Source organism: Sus scrofa, chromosome 4, assembly GCF_000003025.6.
Source record: "Sus scrofa isolate TJ Tabasco breed Duroc chromosome 4, Sscrofa11.1, whole genome shotgun sequence".
Classification (NCBI taxonomy): Eukaryota; Metazoa; Chordata; class Mammalia; order Artiodactyla; family Suidae; genus Sus; species Sus scrofa.
The window spans coordinates 83412267-83435265 of NC_010446.5; the positions used below are offsets into that span (position 1 = coordinate 83412267).

At 43.9% G+C, this 22999-nt stretch overlaps 1 long non-coding RNA gene across 1 annotated transcript in view; it reads right to left on the minus strand.

Annotated features, from left to right (window-relative positions):
* LOC110260300 overlaps positions 230 to 22999 on the minus strand; it is a 44550-nt gene continuing 21780 nt past the window's right edge. The window contains exon 3 of the long non-coding RNA XR_002343362.1: positions 230 to 708. This is a non-coding gene — a long non-coding RNA (uncharacterized LOC110260300). The remainder of the gene's footprint in view (positions 709 to 22999) is intronic.

Consider the following 22999-nt stretch of genomic DNA (forward strand, 5'->3'; position numbering starts at 1 on the left):
GAGGTTGTGGGGTTGATCCCTAGCCTTCCTCAATGGGTTAAGGATCTGGTGTTGCTGTGAGCTGTGGTGTAGGTTGCAGACACAGCTTGGATCCTGCATTGCTGTGGCGTAGCCCAGCAGCTCTGATTTGTCAACCCCTAGCCTAGGAACCTCCATATGCCTTGGGTGTGGCCCTAAAAAGCAAAAAAAAAAAAAAAAAAAAAAAGCAAAAAGCAAAAAAAAGACTTGATGCTGCTAGATCCTGAGGAAGGCAGGATGGACAAGGATGGAGGGTTTATGGAAGGCCTGGAGGCAGCAGGAAGAGGAAGCTGACCTGGGTTGTGTTTGGTAGACATGGGGACAGTGGGGTTCTGGGTGCCTGGAAAGGTCATGTGAGCAGGGGGCTCCAGGAGCTTAAGGAGAGGGTTCAGCTGATCAAGAGGGTTTGTCAGAGGCCAGCTTTACGTCCTTTTCAGGTTTGCAGTGTCTGCTCCAACACAGCACACATAAGTCCTTTAAGTGGGCATTAAGTTTGGAATCCATCCTTGCCTCCTTATAGGGAGCTGGCTGCTGCTGGAGTCTTGTTCTGGAAATGTTTTATGCTTGGTATTTGCCTCTGTAAAAATAGGTGACATTTGCATTTTGAAGATTACTGACCTTGAGCAGAGTTGCTTCTGATTTGTATTTTCTGTTTCTGTTTCCTTTATTGCTCATGGTGGGGATTTTAGGCTGCAATAAAGAGAAAGAGAAGGGATGAGAGTGAGTATGGACAGAGACATGAAAACCACCTACCTGTAAAGACTCTGTAGGCAAAGGGGCCAAGCTGAGGACTGGGGACTTCAGGACCCTACCACGTATGTGCTTTCTAAAGGGCAAAGTTACTGAACCATCCTCATTTTCTAGTTTGATGATAATTCTCATTAGTCACCCAGGGATGTGGCAAGGAACTCTTAATCAAAGCAACCATAAATCTAAAACCATAATGAAATGGGTTAAGCACTCAAGCTGGCCTCACACAGCCCAGTTGGCAATGAAGCAAAGGACAAAGACAGTGGCTGCTGGAAGTCATAGAGGGAGATGAATGCATCTCTGCTGTGGAAGGGGAATCTGGTGTGGGTGGCAGTGGTCTGGGAGTGGGGTGGGGGTGGGGTGGCGAAGGAATTTGCATCTCATGGCTTAATCAGATCAGAAAGCTAACATCCTGTTTTTCTGTAGGTTGGGCACATGAGTAGCTGAAAGCCTCCTCTGACCACGACCAGGCTCAGGAAGTGAGTGTCAACAGCTTTGCAGATGGGAACTCAACTCCTAGTGACCATGCCTGCAGAGGCGACCTGCCCCCACTCCGGCCAGGCCCCCTGTACTCCCTCCACCCCAATTCTAGAACTCCAGACTTCACCCCCTCCTCCCCAGAGACTTATCAACAGGAAGTTAAGTCAGCTGGAACACTCCGTTCCCTTGACATTTTTGTTTTAATTTTGCAGCTGTGTTTAAGGCTTCATGAATTATCTCTCTGGCTCTGTGTCTTGGGTCTGTCTGTCTGTCTGCCTGGTGCTTTTTCTCTCACATCCACGCACCAAGTCATGATTATCACAAGGCTGATGGACCAAAATGAGTACTAGGGTTGGTAAGAAGGACGTGGGGGTGGGTAAAAAAGCATTTTAGGGACTGTAATACTAGCTGACAATGAGCTACGGAAGGTGACCATTTGCACAGGGACCATTACTGAGGAGAAGCTGTAAATGCTGAGGAGGAATTCCTAACTGTGTGCATCCTTCCTTCCTCATCCTTCCTCATCCCTTCATAGAGCTTATCTCTCTCTCACATCAGAGTGATGTGTGGGCATGTCTTCCCAATACAGTATAGTGCCCACTCAGCAGATGCCTTATTCACACTCATTCTCTCCTAAGAAGCAGTTGGTAAATAAATGAATGAAGCTTCTCTCCTTCCTTTTATCCCAAGTTAGCTTATCATTTAAAAAAACCAAGACACAGCTTTCAAGTGCAACCTGTTCCACTCAAGGCGATATCTCTAAATCTCTTGTGGCTACAATTACACAGTACCTTACATGCTAAAAGTCTATTTTTTATTCATAGTACATTTTTCTGAGATTCATCAGGGCATTATTTTGTTCTATCCTGATTGCTTTTATCTTTCTTTCTTTTTTTCCTATTGCCTCTCATTCAAGTCTTGAGGGAAAGGACCTCTAAACCTAAGAGACCCTGAATCTTCAAAGAAGGAAAGTGGTGATTATTTTCTCTCCAAAGTCTCTCCAAGAGTGTCCTCCATTCACTGTAGTAGTTTTCCATCGAACTCACATGTGTAAACTGCCAGTGTTGGTTTTAAAGGTCCATGTGAAGCAAATGATTTATAGTCACGCAGGTTGGATATGCTTTGTCAATTCCTACCCTTGAAACCTAAGTCCGAGAAAACGTAGCTCATAAGACAGTAACAGTCTCCACAAACTACATCTAGAAAATCCATATACAAATCTTCTGATACTAGTTGGTAATCCTGAGCTATCATTTCAAACACCTGCCCAAATTTGATATTTCAAAATCAGTCCAGGAATCACACACATATATATAGTTTGTTTTTTTGGTTATTTTTAGGGCTGTGCTTGTGGGATATGGAGGTTCCCAGGCTAGGGGTCCAATCGGAACTGTAGCTGCCAGCCTGTGCCACAGCAACAGCAACACAGGGTCGAGCTGCAGCTCATAGCAATGCTGGATCCTTAGCCCACTAATCAAGGCTAGGGACCGTACCCACATCCTCATGGCTACTAGTTGGGTGCTTAACCTGTTGAGCCATAATGGGAATTCCAGGAATCCTATATTTTAAAAAGCAACCTATATGAAGCCCACAATGAACATTATACTCAACAAGAAAAACATAAAACTTTCTAAGATCAGGAGAAATGCAAGTTTGCCCACTCTTGCTACTTGTATTTAACACAGTACTGGAAATTCTGGCCAGAGCAATTAGGTAAGGAAAAGAAATAAAAGGCATCCAAATTGGAAACAAAGAAGTAAAATTATCTTTGTTTGCGGATGACATGATCTTACATAGAGTTTTCTAAAGACCCCACACATTTCTTTATTGAAACTAATAAATGAATTCAGCAAAGTTGCGGGATACATAATCAACATACAAAAATAAGTTTCGGAGTTCCCATTGTGGCATCTCCGATGTGACCCCTAGCCTGGGAACCCCCATATGCTGAGGGAATAGCCCTAAAAAGACAAAAAACAAAAACAAAAACAAAACAAAAAACCGAAAACATATGTCTTTACTGGCATAAAGACAGACACGTGCACCAATGGAACAGAACAGAGAGCCCAGAAATAAACCTTTGTGTTTATAGTCAAATGATCTTCAATAGGATGCTTCAAAAGAACAGTCTCTTAACAAAATGGTGTTTTTGGATATTCAGAAGCAAATCACTGATGTTAGACCCTTAACTGATACCACATACATTAATTAACTCAAAATAAGTCTTAAAAACTATAAAATTCCTAGAAGAAAACATAGGGAAAATTTTCGTGACATTGGGTTTAGCAATGATTTCTTGGATATGATATGAAAAGCATAGGCAGCAAAAGCAAACAGAGAGGACTACATCAAACTTTAAAACTTCTGCACATTTAATGAAAACAATCAACAGAGTGAAGGACAATCTATGGAATGGAGAAAAATAGCAAAATCTAACAAGGAGTTAACATACAGAATATACATATATATACTATTTATTTATTTATTTATTTTTGTCTTTTTAGGGCTGCACCTGCAGCATATGGAAGTTCCCAGGCTAAAGGTCAAATAAGAGCTGCAGCTGCTGGCCTATGCCAAAGACACAGATCCAAGCCGTGTCTTCCATCTATACCACAGCTCATGACAACACCAGATCCTTAACCCACTCAGCAGGGCCAGGGATACTAGTTGTGTTTGCTACTGCTGAGCCACAACAGGAGCTCCATCAGAATATATAAAGAACTCTTACAACTCAACAACAAAAAAACAAGTAACCCTATTCAAAAATAGGAGAAAGACGTGAATAGATATTTCTCAAAGAAGATATACAAACGGCCAACAAGCATATGAAAGATGCTTAACACCACTAATCATTACAGAAATGCAAATTAAAATTACAGTGAGGAATTCCTGTTGTGGCTCAGTGGTAATGAACATGACTAGTATTCATGAGGATGTGGGTTCAATCCCTGGCCTTGTTCAGTGGGTTAAGGATCTGGCATTGCCATGAGCTGCAGTGTGGGTCGAAGACGCACTTGGATCTTCGTTGCTGTGGCTGCGGCATAGGCCTGCAGCTGCAGCTCCGTTTTGACCCCTAACCTGGGATCTTCCATATGCCACACTTTACATACAGCCCTAAAAGGACCAAACAAACAAACAAACAAAAACACAGTGAGACATCACCTCATACTCATTCGGATGGGTGTTATTAAAAAGAAAAGAAGGAGTTCGGTCGTGGCTCAGTGGTTAACGAATCTGACCAGGAACCAAAAGGTTGCGGGTTCAATGCCTGGCCTCGATCAGTGGTTTAAGGATCTGGCATTGTCCTGAGCTGTGGTGTAGGTCGCAGACATGGCTCGGATCCTGCGTTGCTGTGGCTCTGGCGTAGGCCGGCAACAACAGCTCTGATTAGACCCCTAGCCTGGGGAACTCCACATGCCGCAGGTGTGGCCATAGAAAAGGCAAAAAGACCAAAAAAAAAAAAAAAAAAAAAAAAAGCAAAGAAAGATAGAAAACAAAACAAAACAAAAACCCCAGAAAATAATAAGTGTTGGCAAAGATGTGGAGAAATTGGAACTTTTAATGCACTGCTAGTGGGAGTGTAAAATGGTGCAGCCACTATGCACAGCAGTATGGAGCTTCCTCAAAAAACTAAAAATAGAATTACCATATGATTTAGCAATCCCACTTCTGGGTAACTGTCCAAAAGAATTTTTTTTTTCTTTTTAGGGCTGCACCCACAGCATATGGGGGTTCCCAGGCTAGGGGTCAAATCAGAGCTACAGCTGCTGGCTTATGCCACAGCCACAGGAATGTGGGATCCCATTGCATCTGTGACCTACATCATAGCTCATGGCAACGCTGGATCCTCAACCCACTGAACGAGGCTAGGGATCAAACCGGGGTCCTCATGGATACCAGTCAGGTTCGTTAACCACTGAGCCACTACGGGAACTCCCAAAAGAATCTAAAGGAAGATCTCAAAGAGATATTTGTACACTCATGTTCACTGTAGCATTATTCACAATAGCTAAGAGTTGGAAGCAGCCCAGATGTCCACTACCCAAAATGAATGAATAAGGAAAATGTGATGCACAAACACAAACACTCAATGGAATAATGTTCAACATTAAAAAAGAAGAAAGTCCTGTCACATGTTACAACATGCATGACATATTACATACAACATATAAGGACATTTTGCTGAGTGAAATAAGCCAGTCACAAAGGACAAACAATGTATGATTCCACATATATGAGGTATCTAGAGTAGCCAAATTTATGGAAACAGAAAGTAGAATTGTGGTGGACGGGGGTTGGAGTAAGGAAAAAGTGGAGTTGTTATTCGATGGGTATAGAGCTGGCCCTGCCCAGTGGAGTTGCCGTGATTGTGGTGTAGGTTGCAAATGTGGCTGGGAGCCAGTGTTGCTGTGGCTGTGGTGTAGGCTGGCAGCTGTAGCTCTGATTCAACACCTAGCCTGGGAACTTCCACATGTCACAGGTGTGGCCCTAAAAAGAAGAAAAAAGGGTGGGTCTCCTTTTCAATCTTAGGCTTTTTCCAAGTGGGAAACAAGACCTTAGGCACTTTTTTTTTTTCTTTTTAGGGATGTACCTGCAGCATATGGAGATTCCCATATGCCAGATCCTTAACCCACTGAGTGAGGCCATGGATCGAACCTGCAACCTAATGGTTCCTAGTCATTTCTGATGCACCATGACAGGAACTCCAAGACTTTAGGTACTTCTTGATAGGATGCAATAAGGAGGACATGGGGCCACCAACGATGTGATACTTGTGAAAGTAAAAAACATAAAACTTAAACCAGAGTCTAATCATGCCTCTAGTTCTGATTCCCAGTTTGTAGGAAATATGGCATATGGCCCATGTATGACCCAGGAGGATCTAATCAGCAAAGCCTGGAACGAGGAATTTCTGTAGATCAAATGCACTGGTTTCTTCAATAAATAAATGACATTTTTAAAAGTAAAGAAAAAGAAGGAAGTGCTATAAATTTAAAGAGACTTAAGAATCAGCATTCAATATGCAGACCTTCTTTGGTTCCTGATTCAAACACACTCAGGTTTTTGAGACAAATGAGAAAGTTTGAACACAGATGATGAGAAATCGATGCTACCTTTTTTTATTTTTTTTGGCTGCCTCTGGGCCCATGCCATAGCAGTGACACAAGCTGCTGCAATGACAACGCTGGGTCCTTAACCTGCTGTGCCACAGGGAAATCCAATTCGTATTATCTTTTTTAGGTGTGGGAATGATATTAAACACAAAAGTTCTTATATGTTGGACACACATTCTCAAGTATTCATGCTAAAATTACATGAGGTCCAGGATTTACTTTAAAATATCCTAGAAAATGCTGAGGGAAGAGGTACCAGCCACCAGCTGAAAAATCCACACACGGACCATGAAGATAGGCCACATGTCTAAGCATTTACACATGTGCCTCATTTTCTAATACCCCTTTTATACCTTAAAATGATTTGTTGGGTTTTGACTATTGTATTACCACACATTTCTAAAAAAAACTCTAGGGGAAAAGAAAAAAAACTGGTTAAGGAATAGATGAGGCAGAATTGGGAATGTATTAATCATTGGAACTGGATGTGGGCATGTGGGAATTCATAGCACCATTATCTCTGGGTTTCTTTTATTTTCTTTTTTTTTTTGGTCTTTTCTACGGCCGCACTCATGGCACATGGAGGTTCCCAGGCTAGGGGTCTAATCAGAGCTGTAGCCACCAGCCTACGCCAGAGCCACAGCAACGCAGGATCCAAGCCACGTCTGTGACCTACACCACAGCTCACAGCAACGCCGGATCCTTAACCCACTGAGCAAGGGCAGGGATCGAACCCCGCAACCTCATGGTTCCTAGTTGGATTCGTTAACCACTGCGCCACAATGGGAACTCCTCTCTGGGTTTCTTATCCTTACACATTTCCATAGTAAAAGGCAAATAGTGAATAGACTCAGGTTGATTGGGTATCCAGGACAGGTTTTATTTTCAAGACACGTCTTGGAAGTTCCTGTCGTGGCACAGCCGAAACAAATCTGACTAGGAACCATGAGGTTGCAGTCGATCCCTGGCTTCACTCAGTGGGTTAAGCATCTGGCATTGTTGTGAACTGTGGTGTAGGTCACAGATATGTCTCGGATCCTTCATAGCTGTGGCTATGGCATAGGCCAGCAGCTGTAGCTCTGATTCGATCCCTAGCCTGGGAACCTTCATATGCCCTAGGTGCAACCCCCCCCACCCCAAAAAAGATAGGTCTTGATGTAGGAGAGAGAATTGGTACTGAAAACTTTGAGATCAATAAATACATCTTATCTACTCTACAGGTTTGCTTAAGGGCAGTTTCCTTCATATGGTTCCTGAGGAAATTACTTTATTCATTTCCTTAAAACTTTGAGAGTCAGTTTTATGACCCAGTAACCTCATAACTAGATACCCTCCCAAGAGAAACGAGTGCATAAATCTATCAAAAGTCATGTACAGGAGTTCCCTGGTGGCTCAGTGGGTTAAGGATCAAGCATTTGTCACTGCAGTGGCTCAGGTCATTGATATGGCATAGGTTCGATCCCTGGCCCAGGAGCTTCCATATTCCCAGGCATGGCCAAAAAAAAAAAAAAAAATTTATTCCCAGGCATGGCCAAAAAATAAAAAAGTAGTCATGTACAAAAAAGTTCACATCAGCTTTATCCATAATTGTACAAAACTAAAGGCAATCCACATTTCAAAGAACAGATCAATAAACTGTGGATCATTAATATAATAAAATGTTACTCAACAATTAAAAGACACTAACTATAGACACACACAACATAGGTGAATTTAAAAAACATGGTGGTGGAGTTCCCCTCGTGGCTCAGTGGTTAACGAATCTGAGCAGGAACCATGAGGTTGCGGGTTTGGTCCCTGGCCTTGCTCAATGGGTTAACAACTGGCATTGCCGTGAGCTGTGGTGTAGGTCGCAGACTCAGCTCGGATCCCATGTTGCTGTGGCTCTGGTGTAGGCGGGCAGCTATAGCTCCGATTCAACGCCTAGCCTGGGAACCTCCATATGCTGAGGGAGCGGCCCAAGAAATGCTAAAAGACAAAAAAAAAAACAAAAAAACAAAAAAACCAAAAAACAGTGGTGTATGTCACAGATGTGGATCAGATCCCAAGTTGCTGTGGCTGTGGTGTAGGCCAGGAGCTGCAGATCAGATTCGACCCCTAGCCTCTATATGCTGCGGGTACAGCCCTAAAAAAACAAAAGATAAATAAATAAATAAATAAATAAATAAACAAATAAATAAAAATCATAGTGCAGAGCAGAAGTCAGACACAGAACACAAGCTGTGGTATTCAGGAACAGGCACAACTAACTGAGGATAATGGATGATAGAATAATAGCTCTCTCTTGAGTTCCTGTTGTAGTGTAGCAGAAACAAATCTGACTAGTATCTATGAGGATGCGGGCTCAATCCCTGGCCCTGCTCAGTGGGTTAAGTCATGGTGTTGCTGTGACCTGTGGTGTAGGTCGAAGATGCAGCTCGGATCCCAAGTTGCTGTGGATGTGGAGTAGGACAGCAGCTGTAGCTCTGATTTGACCTCTATCTAGCCTGAGAACTTCCATATGCCTCAGGTGCGGTTCTAAAAAAAAAGCACAAAAAACAACAAAAAATAAAATGTCTTTTTTTAAAAAAAGAATAATAGCTCTCTTTGAGTGGTGGTATTGACCAGGAAGAGCATGAGGGACTTTTCTGAGGTGATGGAAATTCTTACATCTTGATCTGGAATCTGGTGTGTACATATACAAGGACCCGCTGACCTGGACACTGAACAACATGCTTTGTGCATTCTACACTATTGTGTAGGTCATAACTCAATTTTTAAAGTAATTTTTTAAAATAGGAAAAGAAATTTCCGGGTGGCTTAGCGGGTTAAGGATCCAGCATTGTCACTGCTGTGGCTCAGGTTTGATCCCTGGCCCCAGAACTTTTGCATGCTGTGGAGTGCAGCCAAAAAAAGAAAAATAGGAAAAGGAAAAGAAAAAAGCCCTGGGAGTGCTTTGCATTTCTAAGAGAGATCTAAGTGATGGTGAAATTTAAGACAATATTTTTAGGGTATAAAAAAACCATACTGAGTTTGACTCAAAAAGCAAAAATCTCTTTCTAGGAAAATGCTGCTGCCTGGAATGGTCTATACCCAGGGGTCAGAGAAAGGGTTCCAGTTCTTTTTTTTTTTTTTTTTTCTTTTGTCTTATTAGGGCCACGCTTCAAGTGTGGCATATGGAGGTTCCCAGGCTAGGGGTTGAATTACGGCTGTAGCCACGGGCCTACACCACAGCAACAGCAACGCAGGATCCAAGCCGCATCTGCAAACTATACCACAGCTCATGGCAACGCTGGATCCTTAACCTACTGCATGAGGTCAAGGATGAAACTTGCATCCTCAGGGATACTAGTTGTGTTTGTTACCGCTGAGCCACGACTTGGAACTCCAAGGGGTTCCAGTTCTACCCCAGGCTTCCATCCTTCTTTTCCCTCTTGTAAAATGCATTAGTCCCCTGTTTTTCCCAGTAGCAATTAAAGAATTCATGCTTTTTCTTTTTTTTGTTTTTGTCTTTTTGTCTTTTAGGGCCACACCATGGCATATGGAGGTTCCTAGGGGCCGAATCAGAGCTGTAGCTGCCAGCCTACCCCAGAGCCACAGCAAAGTGGGATCTGAGCCGTGTCTGCAACTTACACCACAGCTCACGGCAATGCCAGATCCTTAACCCACTGAGTGAGGCTAGGGATTGAACCCACGTCTTCATGGATGCTAGTCGGGTTCGTTAACCGCTGAGCCAGGACTGGAATTTCCAAGAACCCATGCTTTTTTTCTGATTTTTTTTTTCTGAAAATATTCATGGCAAAATCCTAATGATTGGGGATTCAATATAGATGACAGCCAAATGAAGCTGCCCTGTACAGATGAACATACTGCCTGCAAAGAAGAAATGGTTTGTTTTCCAAGAACTTGGTCTGGGATAGTGAGGGGATGTGCATGTGTGGTGGAGGGGAGGGGGCTATGCAGAGTTTGCAAATAGTACTGGACATAGAGTAAGAAGACTCGAGTTCTAAGTCTAGCTGTTTCCCTGGCCAATTATGCATTTTGAGGCAAATCACACAACTTCAGTTATCATCAATTTCCCATTTGAGAATTGGGCAGGATGAGCCCACAGGGCTGCACATGAGATCATGCCTACATAGTGGCTACTGAGCTCCTGTTGCTTAATAAACAGTGACTAAAATAGAAGAAGAGGAGGAAGCACCAACATGTCCAAGTTCCTTCCTTACAACATTCTATTCATTCCTTTTCTTCTTCTAAACTCCTGGTGACTCAAGGGTCCCCAGACCCTTCCTGCTGTGGTCAGGACTCATCCCACTCAGGTAACTTCTCTTGGGTGCTCTACTGCAAACCTGCAGGTGGAAAGTCATAGATGTGACCAGTGTCCTTCGAATGCCCTCTGCCAGGTGCAGGGAGGGCTGGGGCGCTGGGGAGGTTTCAATGAGGAGGTGACATTGGGATTAAGGATGAAGACCCAAAGCAAATTTTTCCAGTCTGTGAGGTCTGCAGAAGTAAATCAGAGGATACAAGAGAGGGTACACGGTTCGGAAGGAAAAGCAGAGTCCAGCATGGCTGGGATGGTGGAGAAAAACACAGGATGGATTTGGACATGCTGAGGTTGGACTTCAGTAAGAGAAGGGGCAACATGGCACAGGCTGTTCTTGCAGGGGTCAGAATTGTATTTTAGGAAGAAGATTCTGGCAGCAGAAGGAATCAGAGGCAATATGTTTGCAGATAGGAAAGCAACATCTGTTGAGCTGCCATAAAGACCTAATCTGGGAGTTCCCGTTGTGGTGCAGTGGTTAACGAATCCGACTAGGAACCATGAGGTTGCAGGTTCGATCCCTGGCCTTGCTCAGTGGGTTAACGATCCGGCATTGCCATGAGCTGTGGTGTAGGTCGCAGACCAGGCTTGGATCCCGCGTTGATGTGGCTCTGGTGTAGGCCAGTGGCTTCAGCTCCAATTCGACCCCTAGCCTGGGAACCTCCACATGCCATGGGAGCGGCCCTAGAAAAGGCAAAAAGACCAAAACAAAACAAAACAAAACAAAAAAAACCCAACCTAATCTAGAGAGGAAAAAAGGGATTGAAGGAGGTGGATTTGCCAGGACTGGTATGCAAAATAAGTAGGAGAGCTGAGAATAACTTAAACCTTCAGAGTAGGGTTGTCAGATTTATCAAACAGGGATAGAGGATGGAGGCACAGCAGAAATGACTCCAACTAGGAACCATGAGGTTGCACGTTGGATCCCTGGCGTTGTTCAGCAGGTTAGGGATCTGGCATTGTGGTGAGCTGTGGTGTAGGAGGCAGACGTGGCTTGGATCTGGCATTGCTGCGGCTGTGGCGTAGGCCTGTGGCAACAGCTCCGATTCGACCCCTAGCCTGGGAACCTCCATATGCTGCGGGTGCAGCCCTAAAAAAAAAAAAAAAAGAAAAGAAAAGAAAAGAAACAATAGAGGATGGATGTCCATTTAAATTTGAATTTCGGTAGTTCCCGTCGTGGCTCAGCAGAAACGAATCCAACTAGGAACCATGAGGTTTCCGGTTCGATCCCTGGCCTTGCTCAGTGGGCTAAGGATCCGGCATTGCCGTGACCTGTGGTGTAGGTGGAAGACGTGGCTCGGATCCCGTGTTGCTGTGGCTCTGGTGTAGGCCCTTCTCAACAGCTCCAATTAGACTCCTAGCCTGGGAACCTCCACATGCTGCAGGTGCAGCCCTAAAAAGACAAAAAAAAAAAAAAAAAAAGAATTTCAGACCATCAATGAATAATTTTGTACAAGTATGCCCCACGTAATAATTCACCTAATATTCAAACTGAATTGGGTGTCCTGTATTTTATTTGGCAACTCTATTTCAGAATTATCTCCTTAAAATTCAAATCTGATGTGCATAAAACATTGTTATCTTCTGTTTTTGTTTTATTCTTTTTTGGCTGCACCTACAGCATGCAGAAGTTCTAGGTCCAGGGGCTGCTGCAGTGACAGGGCCAGATCCTTAATCCGCTGAGCTGCAAAAGAAATCCTAAACCATCGCTATGCCCATTTGACTCCCCAGGTAAATCATCCTCCTGGAAAGAGACTGCACTTGTTAGCTGAAGAGTATTTGGGTAAATCAAGCAGTCATATTTCTCATTTTCAACTGGAGAATCAGCCCAGTGAAGAGCATCTTTTTTTTTTTTTTTTTGACCACACCTGAGGCATATGGAGGTTCTCAGGCTAGAGGTAGAATCAGAGCTGCAGCTGCTGGCCTACACCACAGCCACAGCAACGCAGGATCCAAGCTACATCTGCAACCTATGCCACAGCTCACAGCAACACTGAATCCTTAACCTACTGAGCGATGACAGGGATCAAACCTGCATTCTCATGGTTACTCGTCGGGTTTGTTACCCCTGAGCCACAATAGGAACTCCAAGAGCATCATTTTTATTTCAGTGTCATAAGTCACCTGTACCGCCATTTATTCAATATGGTTTTTAGATCTATATTAAATTTACTCACTTTTAAAATTTAGTACTGTCCTAAGTAATGATATCCATGAAACCAACAGTTTAGTGGTCTAGTTGTTATTTTTTTTCTATACCAATTAAAAAAAAAATGACTAGAGCATTTCCCATCATGGCTCAGTGGAAATGAATCTGACTAGCATCCATGAGGATGCAAATTCCATTCCTGGCCTCACTCAGTGGGTTAAGGATCTGGTATTGCCATGAACTGTGGTGTAGGTCATAGACGTGGCTGGGCATTGCCCACATTGCTGTGGCATAGGCAGGCAGCTACAGCTCCTATTCGACCCCTAGCCGGGGAACCTCCATGTGCCTTGGGTGCAGCCCTAAGAAGACAAAAAAAAAAAAAAAAAGACTAAAGAATAAATTTTTTATTTCCATACCACCTAAAATTTGCACACACACACTTTGGGAAATTCTAGTCAAGTAGAGAGCTATGCCTAGGCTGGCCCGACTCCTACCCTGCCAGCCTGGGGCCCTAGTCCCTGTCCAGATGGGTAGGAGGCTGGCCTGGTGTGCTTGCAACCTGCACTTGACTGTACTGGATTAGGAGATGACGGACAGGCCCCTGATAAGGAACAGGCCAAGTGGGGACTGGAGCTCAGCCTCCAGGCATCTCACAGGTCCCAGAGGGGTTGAGGCACATATGTGGTTGGGGCCCCATTGCCTGAGAAGAGCTGCATGGTGACAAGTGAGGGCTGGGAACTTAGCTGGATGTTGGGCTGAGGAGTTTCCATCCCCAGAGGAACCATATCTCTCCTCAGGGGCTGTCAGCTGATATCCAAGAATGCTGCTTGTGGGATTTGGACATGGATTGTTGATCTACTTGTTTGAACAATATCTAATTGTTCTCGACTTGTTAAGAAAGCTTTTCCTGATACTTGGTAGTGGTTCCTGGGTGGTCCAACAGAGAGGTTTTCCCAGGTTTCTTGATGGAGACTGGAGCCACCAGCATTGGGGTGCCCTGAACTCAAACCAACAAGCCATTCTTGCCCAGGCACCTCTGACCCCAAAAGTGAAGCTCAAAGTTCAGTGGCTCTGATTTCAGCACTTCAGCCACATAATGGCCACCACTGTCATGTTTCCCACAGGCCACAAGGCTCTCTTTCCTCCAGGTTTCATTGATCCACGCTGCTGGTAAAAAGACTCCTAGACTGGAGTTTCCACTGTGGCGCAGTGGGTTAATGATCCAGCTTGTCTCTGTGCAGGTGCCAGTTCAATCCCTGGCCCAGCACAGTGGGTTAAGGATCCAGCATTGCTGTAGCTATGGTATAAGTCTCAGGTGCGGCTGAAAAAAACAAAACAAAAGACCCCTGGACTGTACCACCATTACTCTGGGACTTTCTCTGTGCTCATCCAAGTTCAGATCCCTTGGTGAAGGCTGAGGCATCCCTATGAGTTTCCTACAGCGGGCTGGTAAGACGAAAGACAGTAGGGGAGGGTCTACCACTCTGTCTAACACTCATGTGTCACAAGGCTGTCCTATGGGGGGCGAGGCAGCAGGGTTGGGCAGGAGACGGTAGTGAGTGTTCCTTATGTGCCAAGCATTGTGCTGAGCCAACCTTCACAGTGATCCAGGAGGCAGGTACCATCATCTTCATTTTCCAGATAAGGAAACTTTAAACTCAGGGAGATTAAGTAACTTGTATAAGAGAAAAAGCAGAGCTAGAATTAGATCTCAGTCTTCTGACCTTAAGGCTGATCCTCTTTGAATTATGCCACTTGAAATCATTTGGAGAGGAAAGGTAATCCCTGGCTGCATTTCAAGGCAATAAGAAATCAGAGGCCCCCCCACTTTTTTTTTTTTTTTGGCTTTTTAGGGCCACACCCTTGGCATATGGAAGTTCCCAGGCTAGGGGTTGAATTGGAGCTGCAGCTGCCAGCCTACGCCACAGCCACAGCAACTTGGAATTCGAGTTGCATCTGTAACCTACACCACAGCTCATTTGGCAACACTGGATCCTTTAACCCAATGACTGGGGCCAGGGATTGAACCTACATCCTCATGGCTACTAGCCAGATTTTTTTCCACTGAGCCACAGCAGGAACTCCTGGGAACTTTCTGCATGCCTAAGGGTGAGTGACTAAAATTTAGGTGAGAGACTTGCATCAGGCAAAACCTACTGGTAACACATCCTTCATAATGTTCTGCTTTAATTCACATCCTTTTTTTTTTTTTTTTAACATCCCACAGGCTTCTTTCCTCATAATTACTATTACTAGTTATATATGCCCACATTAGTTAAAAGCTAGTTAGGCTGTTATAACAAAGAGATCCGACATAGAATAGCTTTAACTTTTTTTTTTTTTTTTTTTTTTTTTTCTTTTTAGGGCTGCCTGAAACATATGGAAGTTCTCTGGGCTAGAGGCTGAATAAGAGCTGCAGCTGCCAGCCTACACCACAGCCACAGCTAGGCAGGATCCAAGCTACACTGTAGCTCATGGCAACGCCGGGTCCTTAACCCACTGAGCAAGGCCAGGGATCAAACCCACATCCTCATGGATACCAGTCGGGTTTGTAACCCACTGAGCCACAATAGGAACTCCCTTAAATTATTATATAACATTCCAAGTGAGTAGTAAAATGGTTTCCCCAGCTCCTACCATCACATTCTGCATCCCTGATATCAGGAAGGAGGAGAGCGCATACCTTCATTTTAAGGGAGTGGCCTGGAGTACATAACCACCACCACAATAATTCTGAGAAGCTCTGGCATGAATTGATAGTCCATTAAGTTTTCTTTAAGGAGTCTAGATGTAAAGTCAGATTGCTTATCTTAGAGCCATAACTCTGTCTCTCACGTGTGATCTTGGTTAGTTGTTAAGTTCTCTGAATCTCAATCTTTCCCCCCCTCTCTGTACAACTGGGTAATTGTAATTAGTTGGCTTAACTCACTGGGATGTTGGGAGGCCTTTGAGAGCCTAGGCAAGCCTTTTTTCGTGAGGTCACATGAAAAAAGTGAAGTGCTACTGCATTAGGAACACCCAGATGTAGTTTTCTGTTTCTATTTTTTAAAAATTGTGGACACTTGGTGCTGGCTCCTCAGCTTGATTTAGGGTGAAAACCACATATCTGAAATGTCTTTGTATTTCCACTCACAGGGGAATACTTTGGTGTGTGCTATTTGATTCTCCTGGTTAGGCTGCCCTGCTGTGACCAAGTGCCTCTCCCCAGGCGCCTGGGCTCCCATCCTCCCCTGGGGTGAAGGTCATTGGTACCTGGCCCCACTGGCTCTCTCTGAGCTCTAATCATGTGGCTGATGATGGCCCTGAAACTTATTCCTCACAAAGTGGATTTGGGTGGAGACCTGGAACAGAACTGGCAGGAAACCAGCCAACAGCCCCCAGTGATGCCAATCTGAGCAGTTTCTCCCCACCCTGCCTGCAACAAACCACAAAAGGCAGGCTTGGCATCCTTTGCATCCCTAGTTGAGCTTGTATGACAGTCTACAGTGTGTGTCAGTTATAGCGAACCTGTTCTTATCTATCAGCCTCTAAGCCTCTCAAGGAAGGAAGGAAGGAAATCTTTTCTCAGCATCTATTATGTTGCAGGCACAAAGACAACTTGTCCACATTTATTTCTCACTGCCAACAGATATTATGCCTTCCTTATTGATAGATGAGGAGTGGGAGGTTGAAATCTGCCTTGCTCAGTACTACACAGTCATCAAGGGGAAGAGGCAAGATTTGAACCCAAGACCTCTGACACTAAGTCTGGCTCTCATTCTACTGTAGCATGATTAATTTTATTACAGTTGAGTGTGAAAGGGTACAAACCACACGGTCAGTCATTGGATCCTCCACTCAGTATAAGCATGATTTTCTGTACATAGTAAGGACTCAAAAGAGTTGGAATGAATGGCATTTTCACCATTTTACCTCTGGCATTACACAACCCAGTTCCTGACGGGTGAAACAGGTCATTATAGTACTTATTGGATATATTTAAGTTGTTGGAGTGATACTTTTTTTTGGATTGATATTTTTATTTATTATTTATTTTTGTCTTTTTGTCTTTTCTAGGGCCGTACCTGTGGCATATGGAGGTTCCCAGGCTAGGGGTCGAATCAGAGCTGTAGCCACTGGCCTACGCCAGGGCCACAGCAACACAGGTCTGAGCCGTGTCTGTGACCTACATCACAGCTCACAGCAACACCAGATCCTTAACCCACTGAGTGAGGCCAGGGATCGAACCTGCAACCTCATGGTTCCTAGTTCAATTTGTTAACCACTGAGCCATGAGGGGAACTCCAAGGATTGATATATTTAAAAGAATCATAGTTGAGTTGAAGGTAAAAACACCCTGCAAATCGTAGCTGAGTTGAAGGTAAAAATACATTGTAAAGCCCCCATGGGACTAGGGTTTTTATGCAGGTAAAACAAGTAAATGAAGTCAAGGAAAAAGTTGTCCTGGACACACCTGTTCTCTGGCTTCTTGGCAGAATCTGAGTAGGAGTTACTCAAGGGACTACTGTGGCTGTTATCTGAGTCACACTCACAGGCATGAATCTGTGGCAAAAGCAGATGGCACTTCTAGCAGGCATCACCCAGAGGAGAGAACTTCTCAGGATGTATGTCCATGGCAACCATCCATCCTGGGTTTCCTGGCATGGTCCAATTTCAGGTCTTTTGTCTGAAAGTCCTTAGAATGGCACGTGTCCCGCTTGGGTAATGAATTCTACTTTTGAATATGGAAAATATGGTTACAGCAGGCACGTGGAAAGTGCCTTTTATTGCTTCCTGCTGGCAGATCAAAAGCAGAGGGGTTGGACCACACCAAGACAGCCTGTTTTACCCAGGCAAAGGGAGAGACCCAGGGGTTCATGAGTGTTTTGTTCTTCTGTGCAGGTCAGGAAGCCAGGGGGAGGCTACTGATAGGGAAAGCCAGCCAGGGCTGAGCAGGGCTGTGTCTTGAGAACTGGGTCCTAGAAAAGGCAAAGACAGTGGTGGCAGGAAACAAAAGAAGCAGAGGCAGAAATTGCTTTTTTGTTGCACAAAGGAAGGAGGTGACCCAAGGCTCCTTGTGACACAGGAAGAAACATATTTGGGGAAGTGAGAGCCTCTCCCCACACATCCCTTCAGATTAGAGGCGAATTATGGGTGGCCTTAGGGCAAGCAAGAGGCTCTTGTGGTTCTGGCTCTTTCTATACCCCAGGTGGGTGGGATCACTTGTTGGTAAAGGTGCCTCTCAGCAGCATGTTAAAACCAAGCTCAGGAGTTCCTATTGTGGCTCAGCAGAAATGAATCTGACTAGCATCCATGAGGATGCAGGTTTGAATCCTGGGTTAAGGATCCAGCATTGCCGTGGTGTAGGTCACAGATGTGGCTTTGGATCTGGCATTGCTGTGGCTGTGGTGTAGGCCAGTGGCTACAGTTTCGATTTGACCCCTAGCCTGGGAACATCTATTTGCTGCAAGAAAAGAAAAACAAACAAACAACAAACAAAAAACAAGCTCAAAGCCTATTTATTTTCTGGGATCAGTCCATTAAGGGCCACCTCCTCATTCCCCTGTCCTCCCACCCAGTCAGGCAGGTCCCTATGACTTAAGCCTTGAGCTAGGACTTAAGTCTCATCCTGCTTTTCTAATCAGCCTCAAAGCCTGGGGCACATCATTCGCCCCCTCTGGCCTCTGTTTTTTTCCAAAGAGGAGTAGAGAAGACTGACAGAACTGTCTCTAATGCTTACTAGAGACAGTTTGGTTACTTTGCCTTGAGGTGACTCAACTAGCTGACTCCACATTTAAAAAGCTTGAGGAGTTCTGTTGTGACACAGTGGAAGAAAATCTGGCCAGTATCCATGAGGATACAGGTTCGATCCCTGGTGTTGCTCAGTGGGTTGGAGATCTGGTGTTGCTGTGAGCTATGGTGTAGGTACACCCCTAGCCTGGGAACTTTCATATGCTGAGGGTGTGGCCCTAAAATAAATAAATAAATAGCTTGAAAGTATTCATTTTCCTTAGTGCAATAAAATCTCTGTGATTCTACACATTTCATTCACTCATTCATTCACTTAAACATGTATTAAGCACATTTTATGTCAGCTGTGATTAAGTAACAAATAGCAATAACTTCTGCCTAAGTCTCTGCTATGTGCTACACACTGTTAGATGCTTTAGACTGATCATTCCATTTAATCCTCTTACAGCTCTATGAGATAATGCTTTCATTTTTATTTTTTAATTTTTTTTAAATTTTTTTTAAAATTTTTTTTGTCTTTTGTTGTTGTTGTTGCTATTTCTTGGGCCGCTCCCACGGCATATGGAGGTTTCCAGGCTAGGGGTTGAATCGGAGCTGTAGCCACCGGCCTACGCCAGAGCCACAGCAACGCGGGATCCGAGCCGCATCTGCAACCTACACCACAGCTCACGGCAACGCCGGATTGTTAACCCACTGAGCAAGGGCAGGGACCGAACCCGCAACCTCATGGTTCCTAGTCGGATTCGTTAACCACTGCGCCACGACGGGAACTCCTGCTTTCATTTTTAGACTAAGAAGAGTTTAGGTAACTTGCTCCAGTTCGTATCTTTGATTCTAGGTCAGACTCCAAAGCTGGTGTGTGGTTTTTGTTTAGTTTAGTTTATTTGTTTGTTTTGGCCATGTCCATATGGCATGCAAAAGTTTCCGGGTCAGGGATGGAGCCTGCACCACAGCTTCAACCTGAGCCGCTGCAGTGACAACTCTGGATCCTTAACCCGTTGTACCACCAGGGAACTCCCAAAGCTGGTGTTTCGATTTGGTACTTCTGATATCAAGGAGGTTCCAACCAGCAGCCCTGTAGCCAGAGGGCCAGCTTGTAGGCTCTGAAACCCTTGATATTGCTCACTTGGGACATTAGAACATGTTCCATCCACTCCAGAAAACACAGTAAGTCTGGAACACATAGCAAGCACTTTCTCTTCCTGTTTCCCGTCATGAGCTCCACAGACCTTGTTTTCTACAGGAATTTCTGCACCATGAATATTATAAACTGTAGAGATAGTGCGCCCTCGTGTGTCAGGAGCACAACACACATTTGAACTCAGGATAAAGATACATTTTAAACAATCTTAAACTACAAAACGCTTCACTTTTTGTGTTTTTCTTTTTGCTTCCTATGACTTTGAAACATACTGGGTTGGGGAAGGGATGGTGAAAAATTGCTTAACTTGAGGAACTCCACCCAGAGGCAAATTACTAAGTACTAGGACTAGTAAGACAAAATGAAGGGGCCGGATCTTGGAATACTCCCTTGCTGGGGGCATCTGATGTCCTACAATAGCTTGAAAAATCTAAAACTTCTATTGTTTCAATCTGAATGTAAACTTTACTTCCTTACATGTTTCCATTCTTCCTTTATGCTTACCCCCTCCTATTTCTTTTTTCTTTTCCTCGTTTCTCCCTCATTTGCTTTTCTTCCCCTTCCCGTCTCAATTTCCCTACCTGTTCTTAGAAATAGTTAAATTTGCTTATGGACCATAACATCTTTCTTCCTCTCTTTTGTGGAATTTGAAACATTTCTCTCTTTTTTGAGTGTATGTTGGGGATGGGGCAGGAAATGAAAAGAGGGAAACACTGACATAGCTGAGGATTTAGGAGATCTGGATTTGTCTCCATTCATCTCTTCCTACTTTTTCCACAAAGGTTAGCCATTGCTTATTAAAACACATACAGTAAGGAGTTCCCATTGTGGCTCAGTGGTAACAAATCCGACTAGTATCCATGAGGACGCAGGTTTGATCCCTGGCCTCCCTCAGTGGGTTAAGGATCCGGCATTGCCGTGAGCTGTGGTGCAGGTCACAGACCCGGCTCAGATCTGGTGTTGCTGTGGCTGTGGTGTAAGCCAGCAGCTGTAGCTCTGGTTAGACCCCTAGCCTGGGAACCTCCATGTGCTGTGGGTACAGCCCTAAACAGACAAATAAATAAATAAATAATAAGAAATAAAATAAAAACACGGACAGTAAAAATGATTCAATGGATAGATGGGGGGATATGATGAAGGAAAATATATGCAATAATAAAAGGTCAGGGGTAAGGCCTACACAAAGTAGCATACACCATAGAGTTCTGCACATTTACTCAAAGTAGGTCACAAGATATTTCATTGCGGAATCTCTCAGAAACCAAGGGAAATAATTGTATTTATCTTATTCATTAGATGAAAGCAAACCAATTGTTCTTTGGAAATATTGTGCTGCCTGGTATTGAGGCCTGGCAAATTCTCCCCTGGGTGCTCATGAGGAAAGGACTGTAAGGTGGAAAACACTCCCAGCAGCAGCCCCATAATAGCTACAGTGACACATTTCCTGCTGTTGTTTCTTATTGGATGCTGTTTCAAAGATTGTTCTTGTTTGAACAATGTTCAAAGTGAGGCTGATAGTGTAACTTCAGTACAAACAAATCCAAACAATAGAGGAAAAGAATAAAATCCAAGCAGGCAATTCTCTGCTGCTCTGATACATTTCAAGGGTAAAATTTAGAAGAGCTAAAAAAAGGAGTGGGCTGCCTGTTCGTAAGAAATCCATTGTAGATATGATTTCTCCTGACTGGGCTTTTGATAAAACTGAACAAAACAGAGTGTCAGGTTGTAGTCTCCCAAAAGAAACTGTGTTGTTGATAAAAGGAAGATCATTGTTTAAAAAAAAAAAAAAAAAAAAAAAGGAAGATCATTGTGATTTTAATAACTAAAAAGGAAAAGAATAACATCTTTTAAAGAGTATTTGGATTCTATCCAGACACTAGACTAATTAGTACCCACTGCATCTCAGCAGAGGGTGAGTTTATGGAGTAACTAGAAGCTAAAGCTAAAATCTCTTTAGGAAAACAGTTTGGGGTCTACTCCAGCTCATTAAAGAAAGACAGAAGCATTAAAAAAATGCTCAAATTTTAGTGTGACTAGAACATACTAAGAAATTTGTTTAGAAGTAGAGTCCTAGGACCGGACTCCAAAAATTTTTATTCTGTTGTTCTACCATGTGCCAATGAATCTACATTTACTTATTTATTTTTATTTATTTATTTTTTTAAAGGCCGAACCTGCAGCATATTGAAGTTCCTAGGTCAGGGGTCAAATCAGAGCTACAGCTGCCAGCTGAGGCCACACCACAGCTCACGGCAATGCCAGATCCTTAACCCACTGATCGGGGCCAGGAATCAAACCCCCATCCTCATGGATACTAGTCAGGTTGGTTACCACTAAGGCACAAGGGGAACTCTGAATCCACATTTTAAACTCAAGAAACAACTGGGACAGAGACACCATCTTCACATGGGACTATGATAATTCTAGTTGGGAAAAATCAAAACCAAAAAAAAAAAAACCTCAACGCAGATGCTAGTGATTGCTCAATTGAACAAAAACCTCTCAATAAAACAATTTGACTTACACTAATTTAAAACTAGAGCATCCTCGGGAGTTCCCGTCGTGGCTCAGTGGTTAACGAATCCGACTAGGAACTATGAGGTTGCGGGTTTGATCCCTGGCCTTGCTCAGTGGGTTAAGGATTTGGCACTGCTGTGAGCTGTGGTGTAGGTTGCAGATGTGGCTCAGATCTGGCATTGCTGTGGCTGTGGCATAGGCCGGCAGCTCCAGCTCTGATTCGACCCCTAGCCTGGGAACCTCCATAAGCTGCAGGTACAGCCCTAGAAAAGACAATCAATCAATCAATCAATCTAGAGCTTCCTAATAAAACTTGTAGGACAAATTAGTTTATAATTGTGCCCCCTCCACAATTAAATGTTCTAACCTGAATGGCTGCTGTAAGCCAATTGTATGTTGGAAGATGGCTGCCAAAATTAATTTGATTTTAGAGTAAACTCAAGTCATTAGATCAGTTAGGATTAGGTTTAGCTGCACAGAAAAATCACAGTGAAACATTAAATTTTACTTGTCTCACAGAAATTGATGTCAGAGGTTGGCCATGCTGAGCAGGTATCTGCCCTAAAATACTGGGGACCCAGACTTCCTCCACTGCTCCGATTCTTAGCGTGTGACCTCTACTTCATGCCCAAAGTGTAGCTGGACCTCCTACCACAGTTCTATATGACAGATGGTAGCAAAGAAGGGCAAAGATGGATGTACCCTCTCCTTTAAGGACATTTTCCAAGTTTGTCCTCACACATTTGCTTACATTTTATTGACCGGAACTTGGTCTCACGGCCACACCTAGCTGCAAGGAG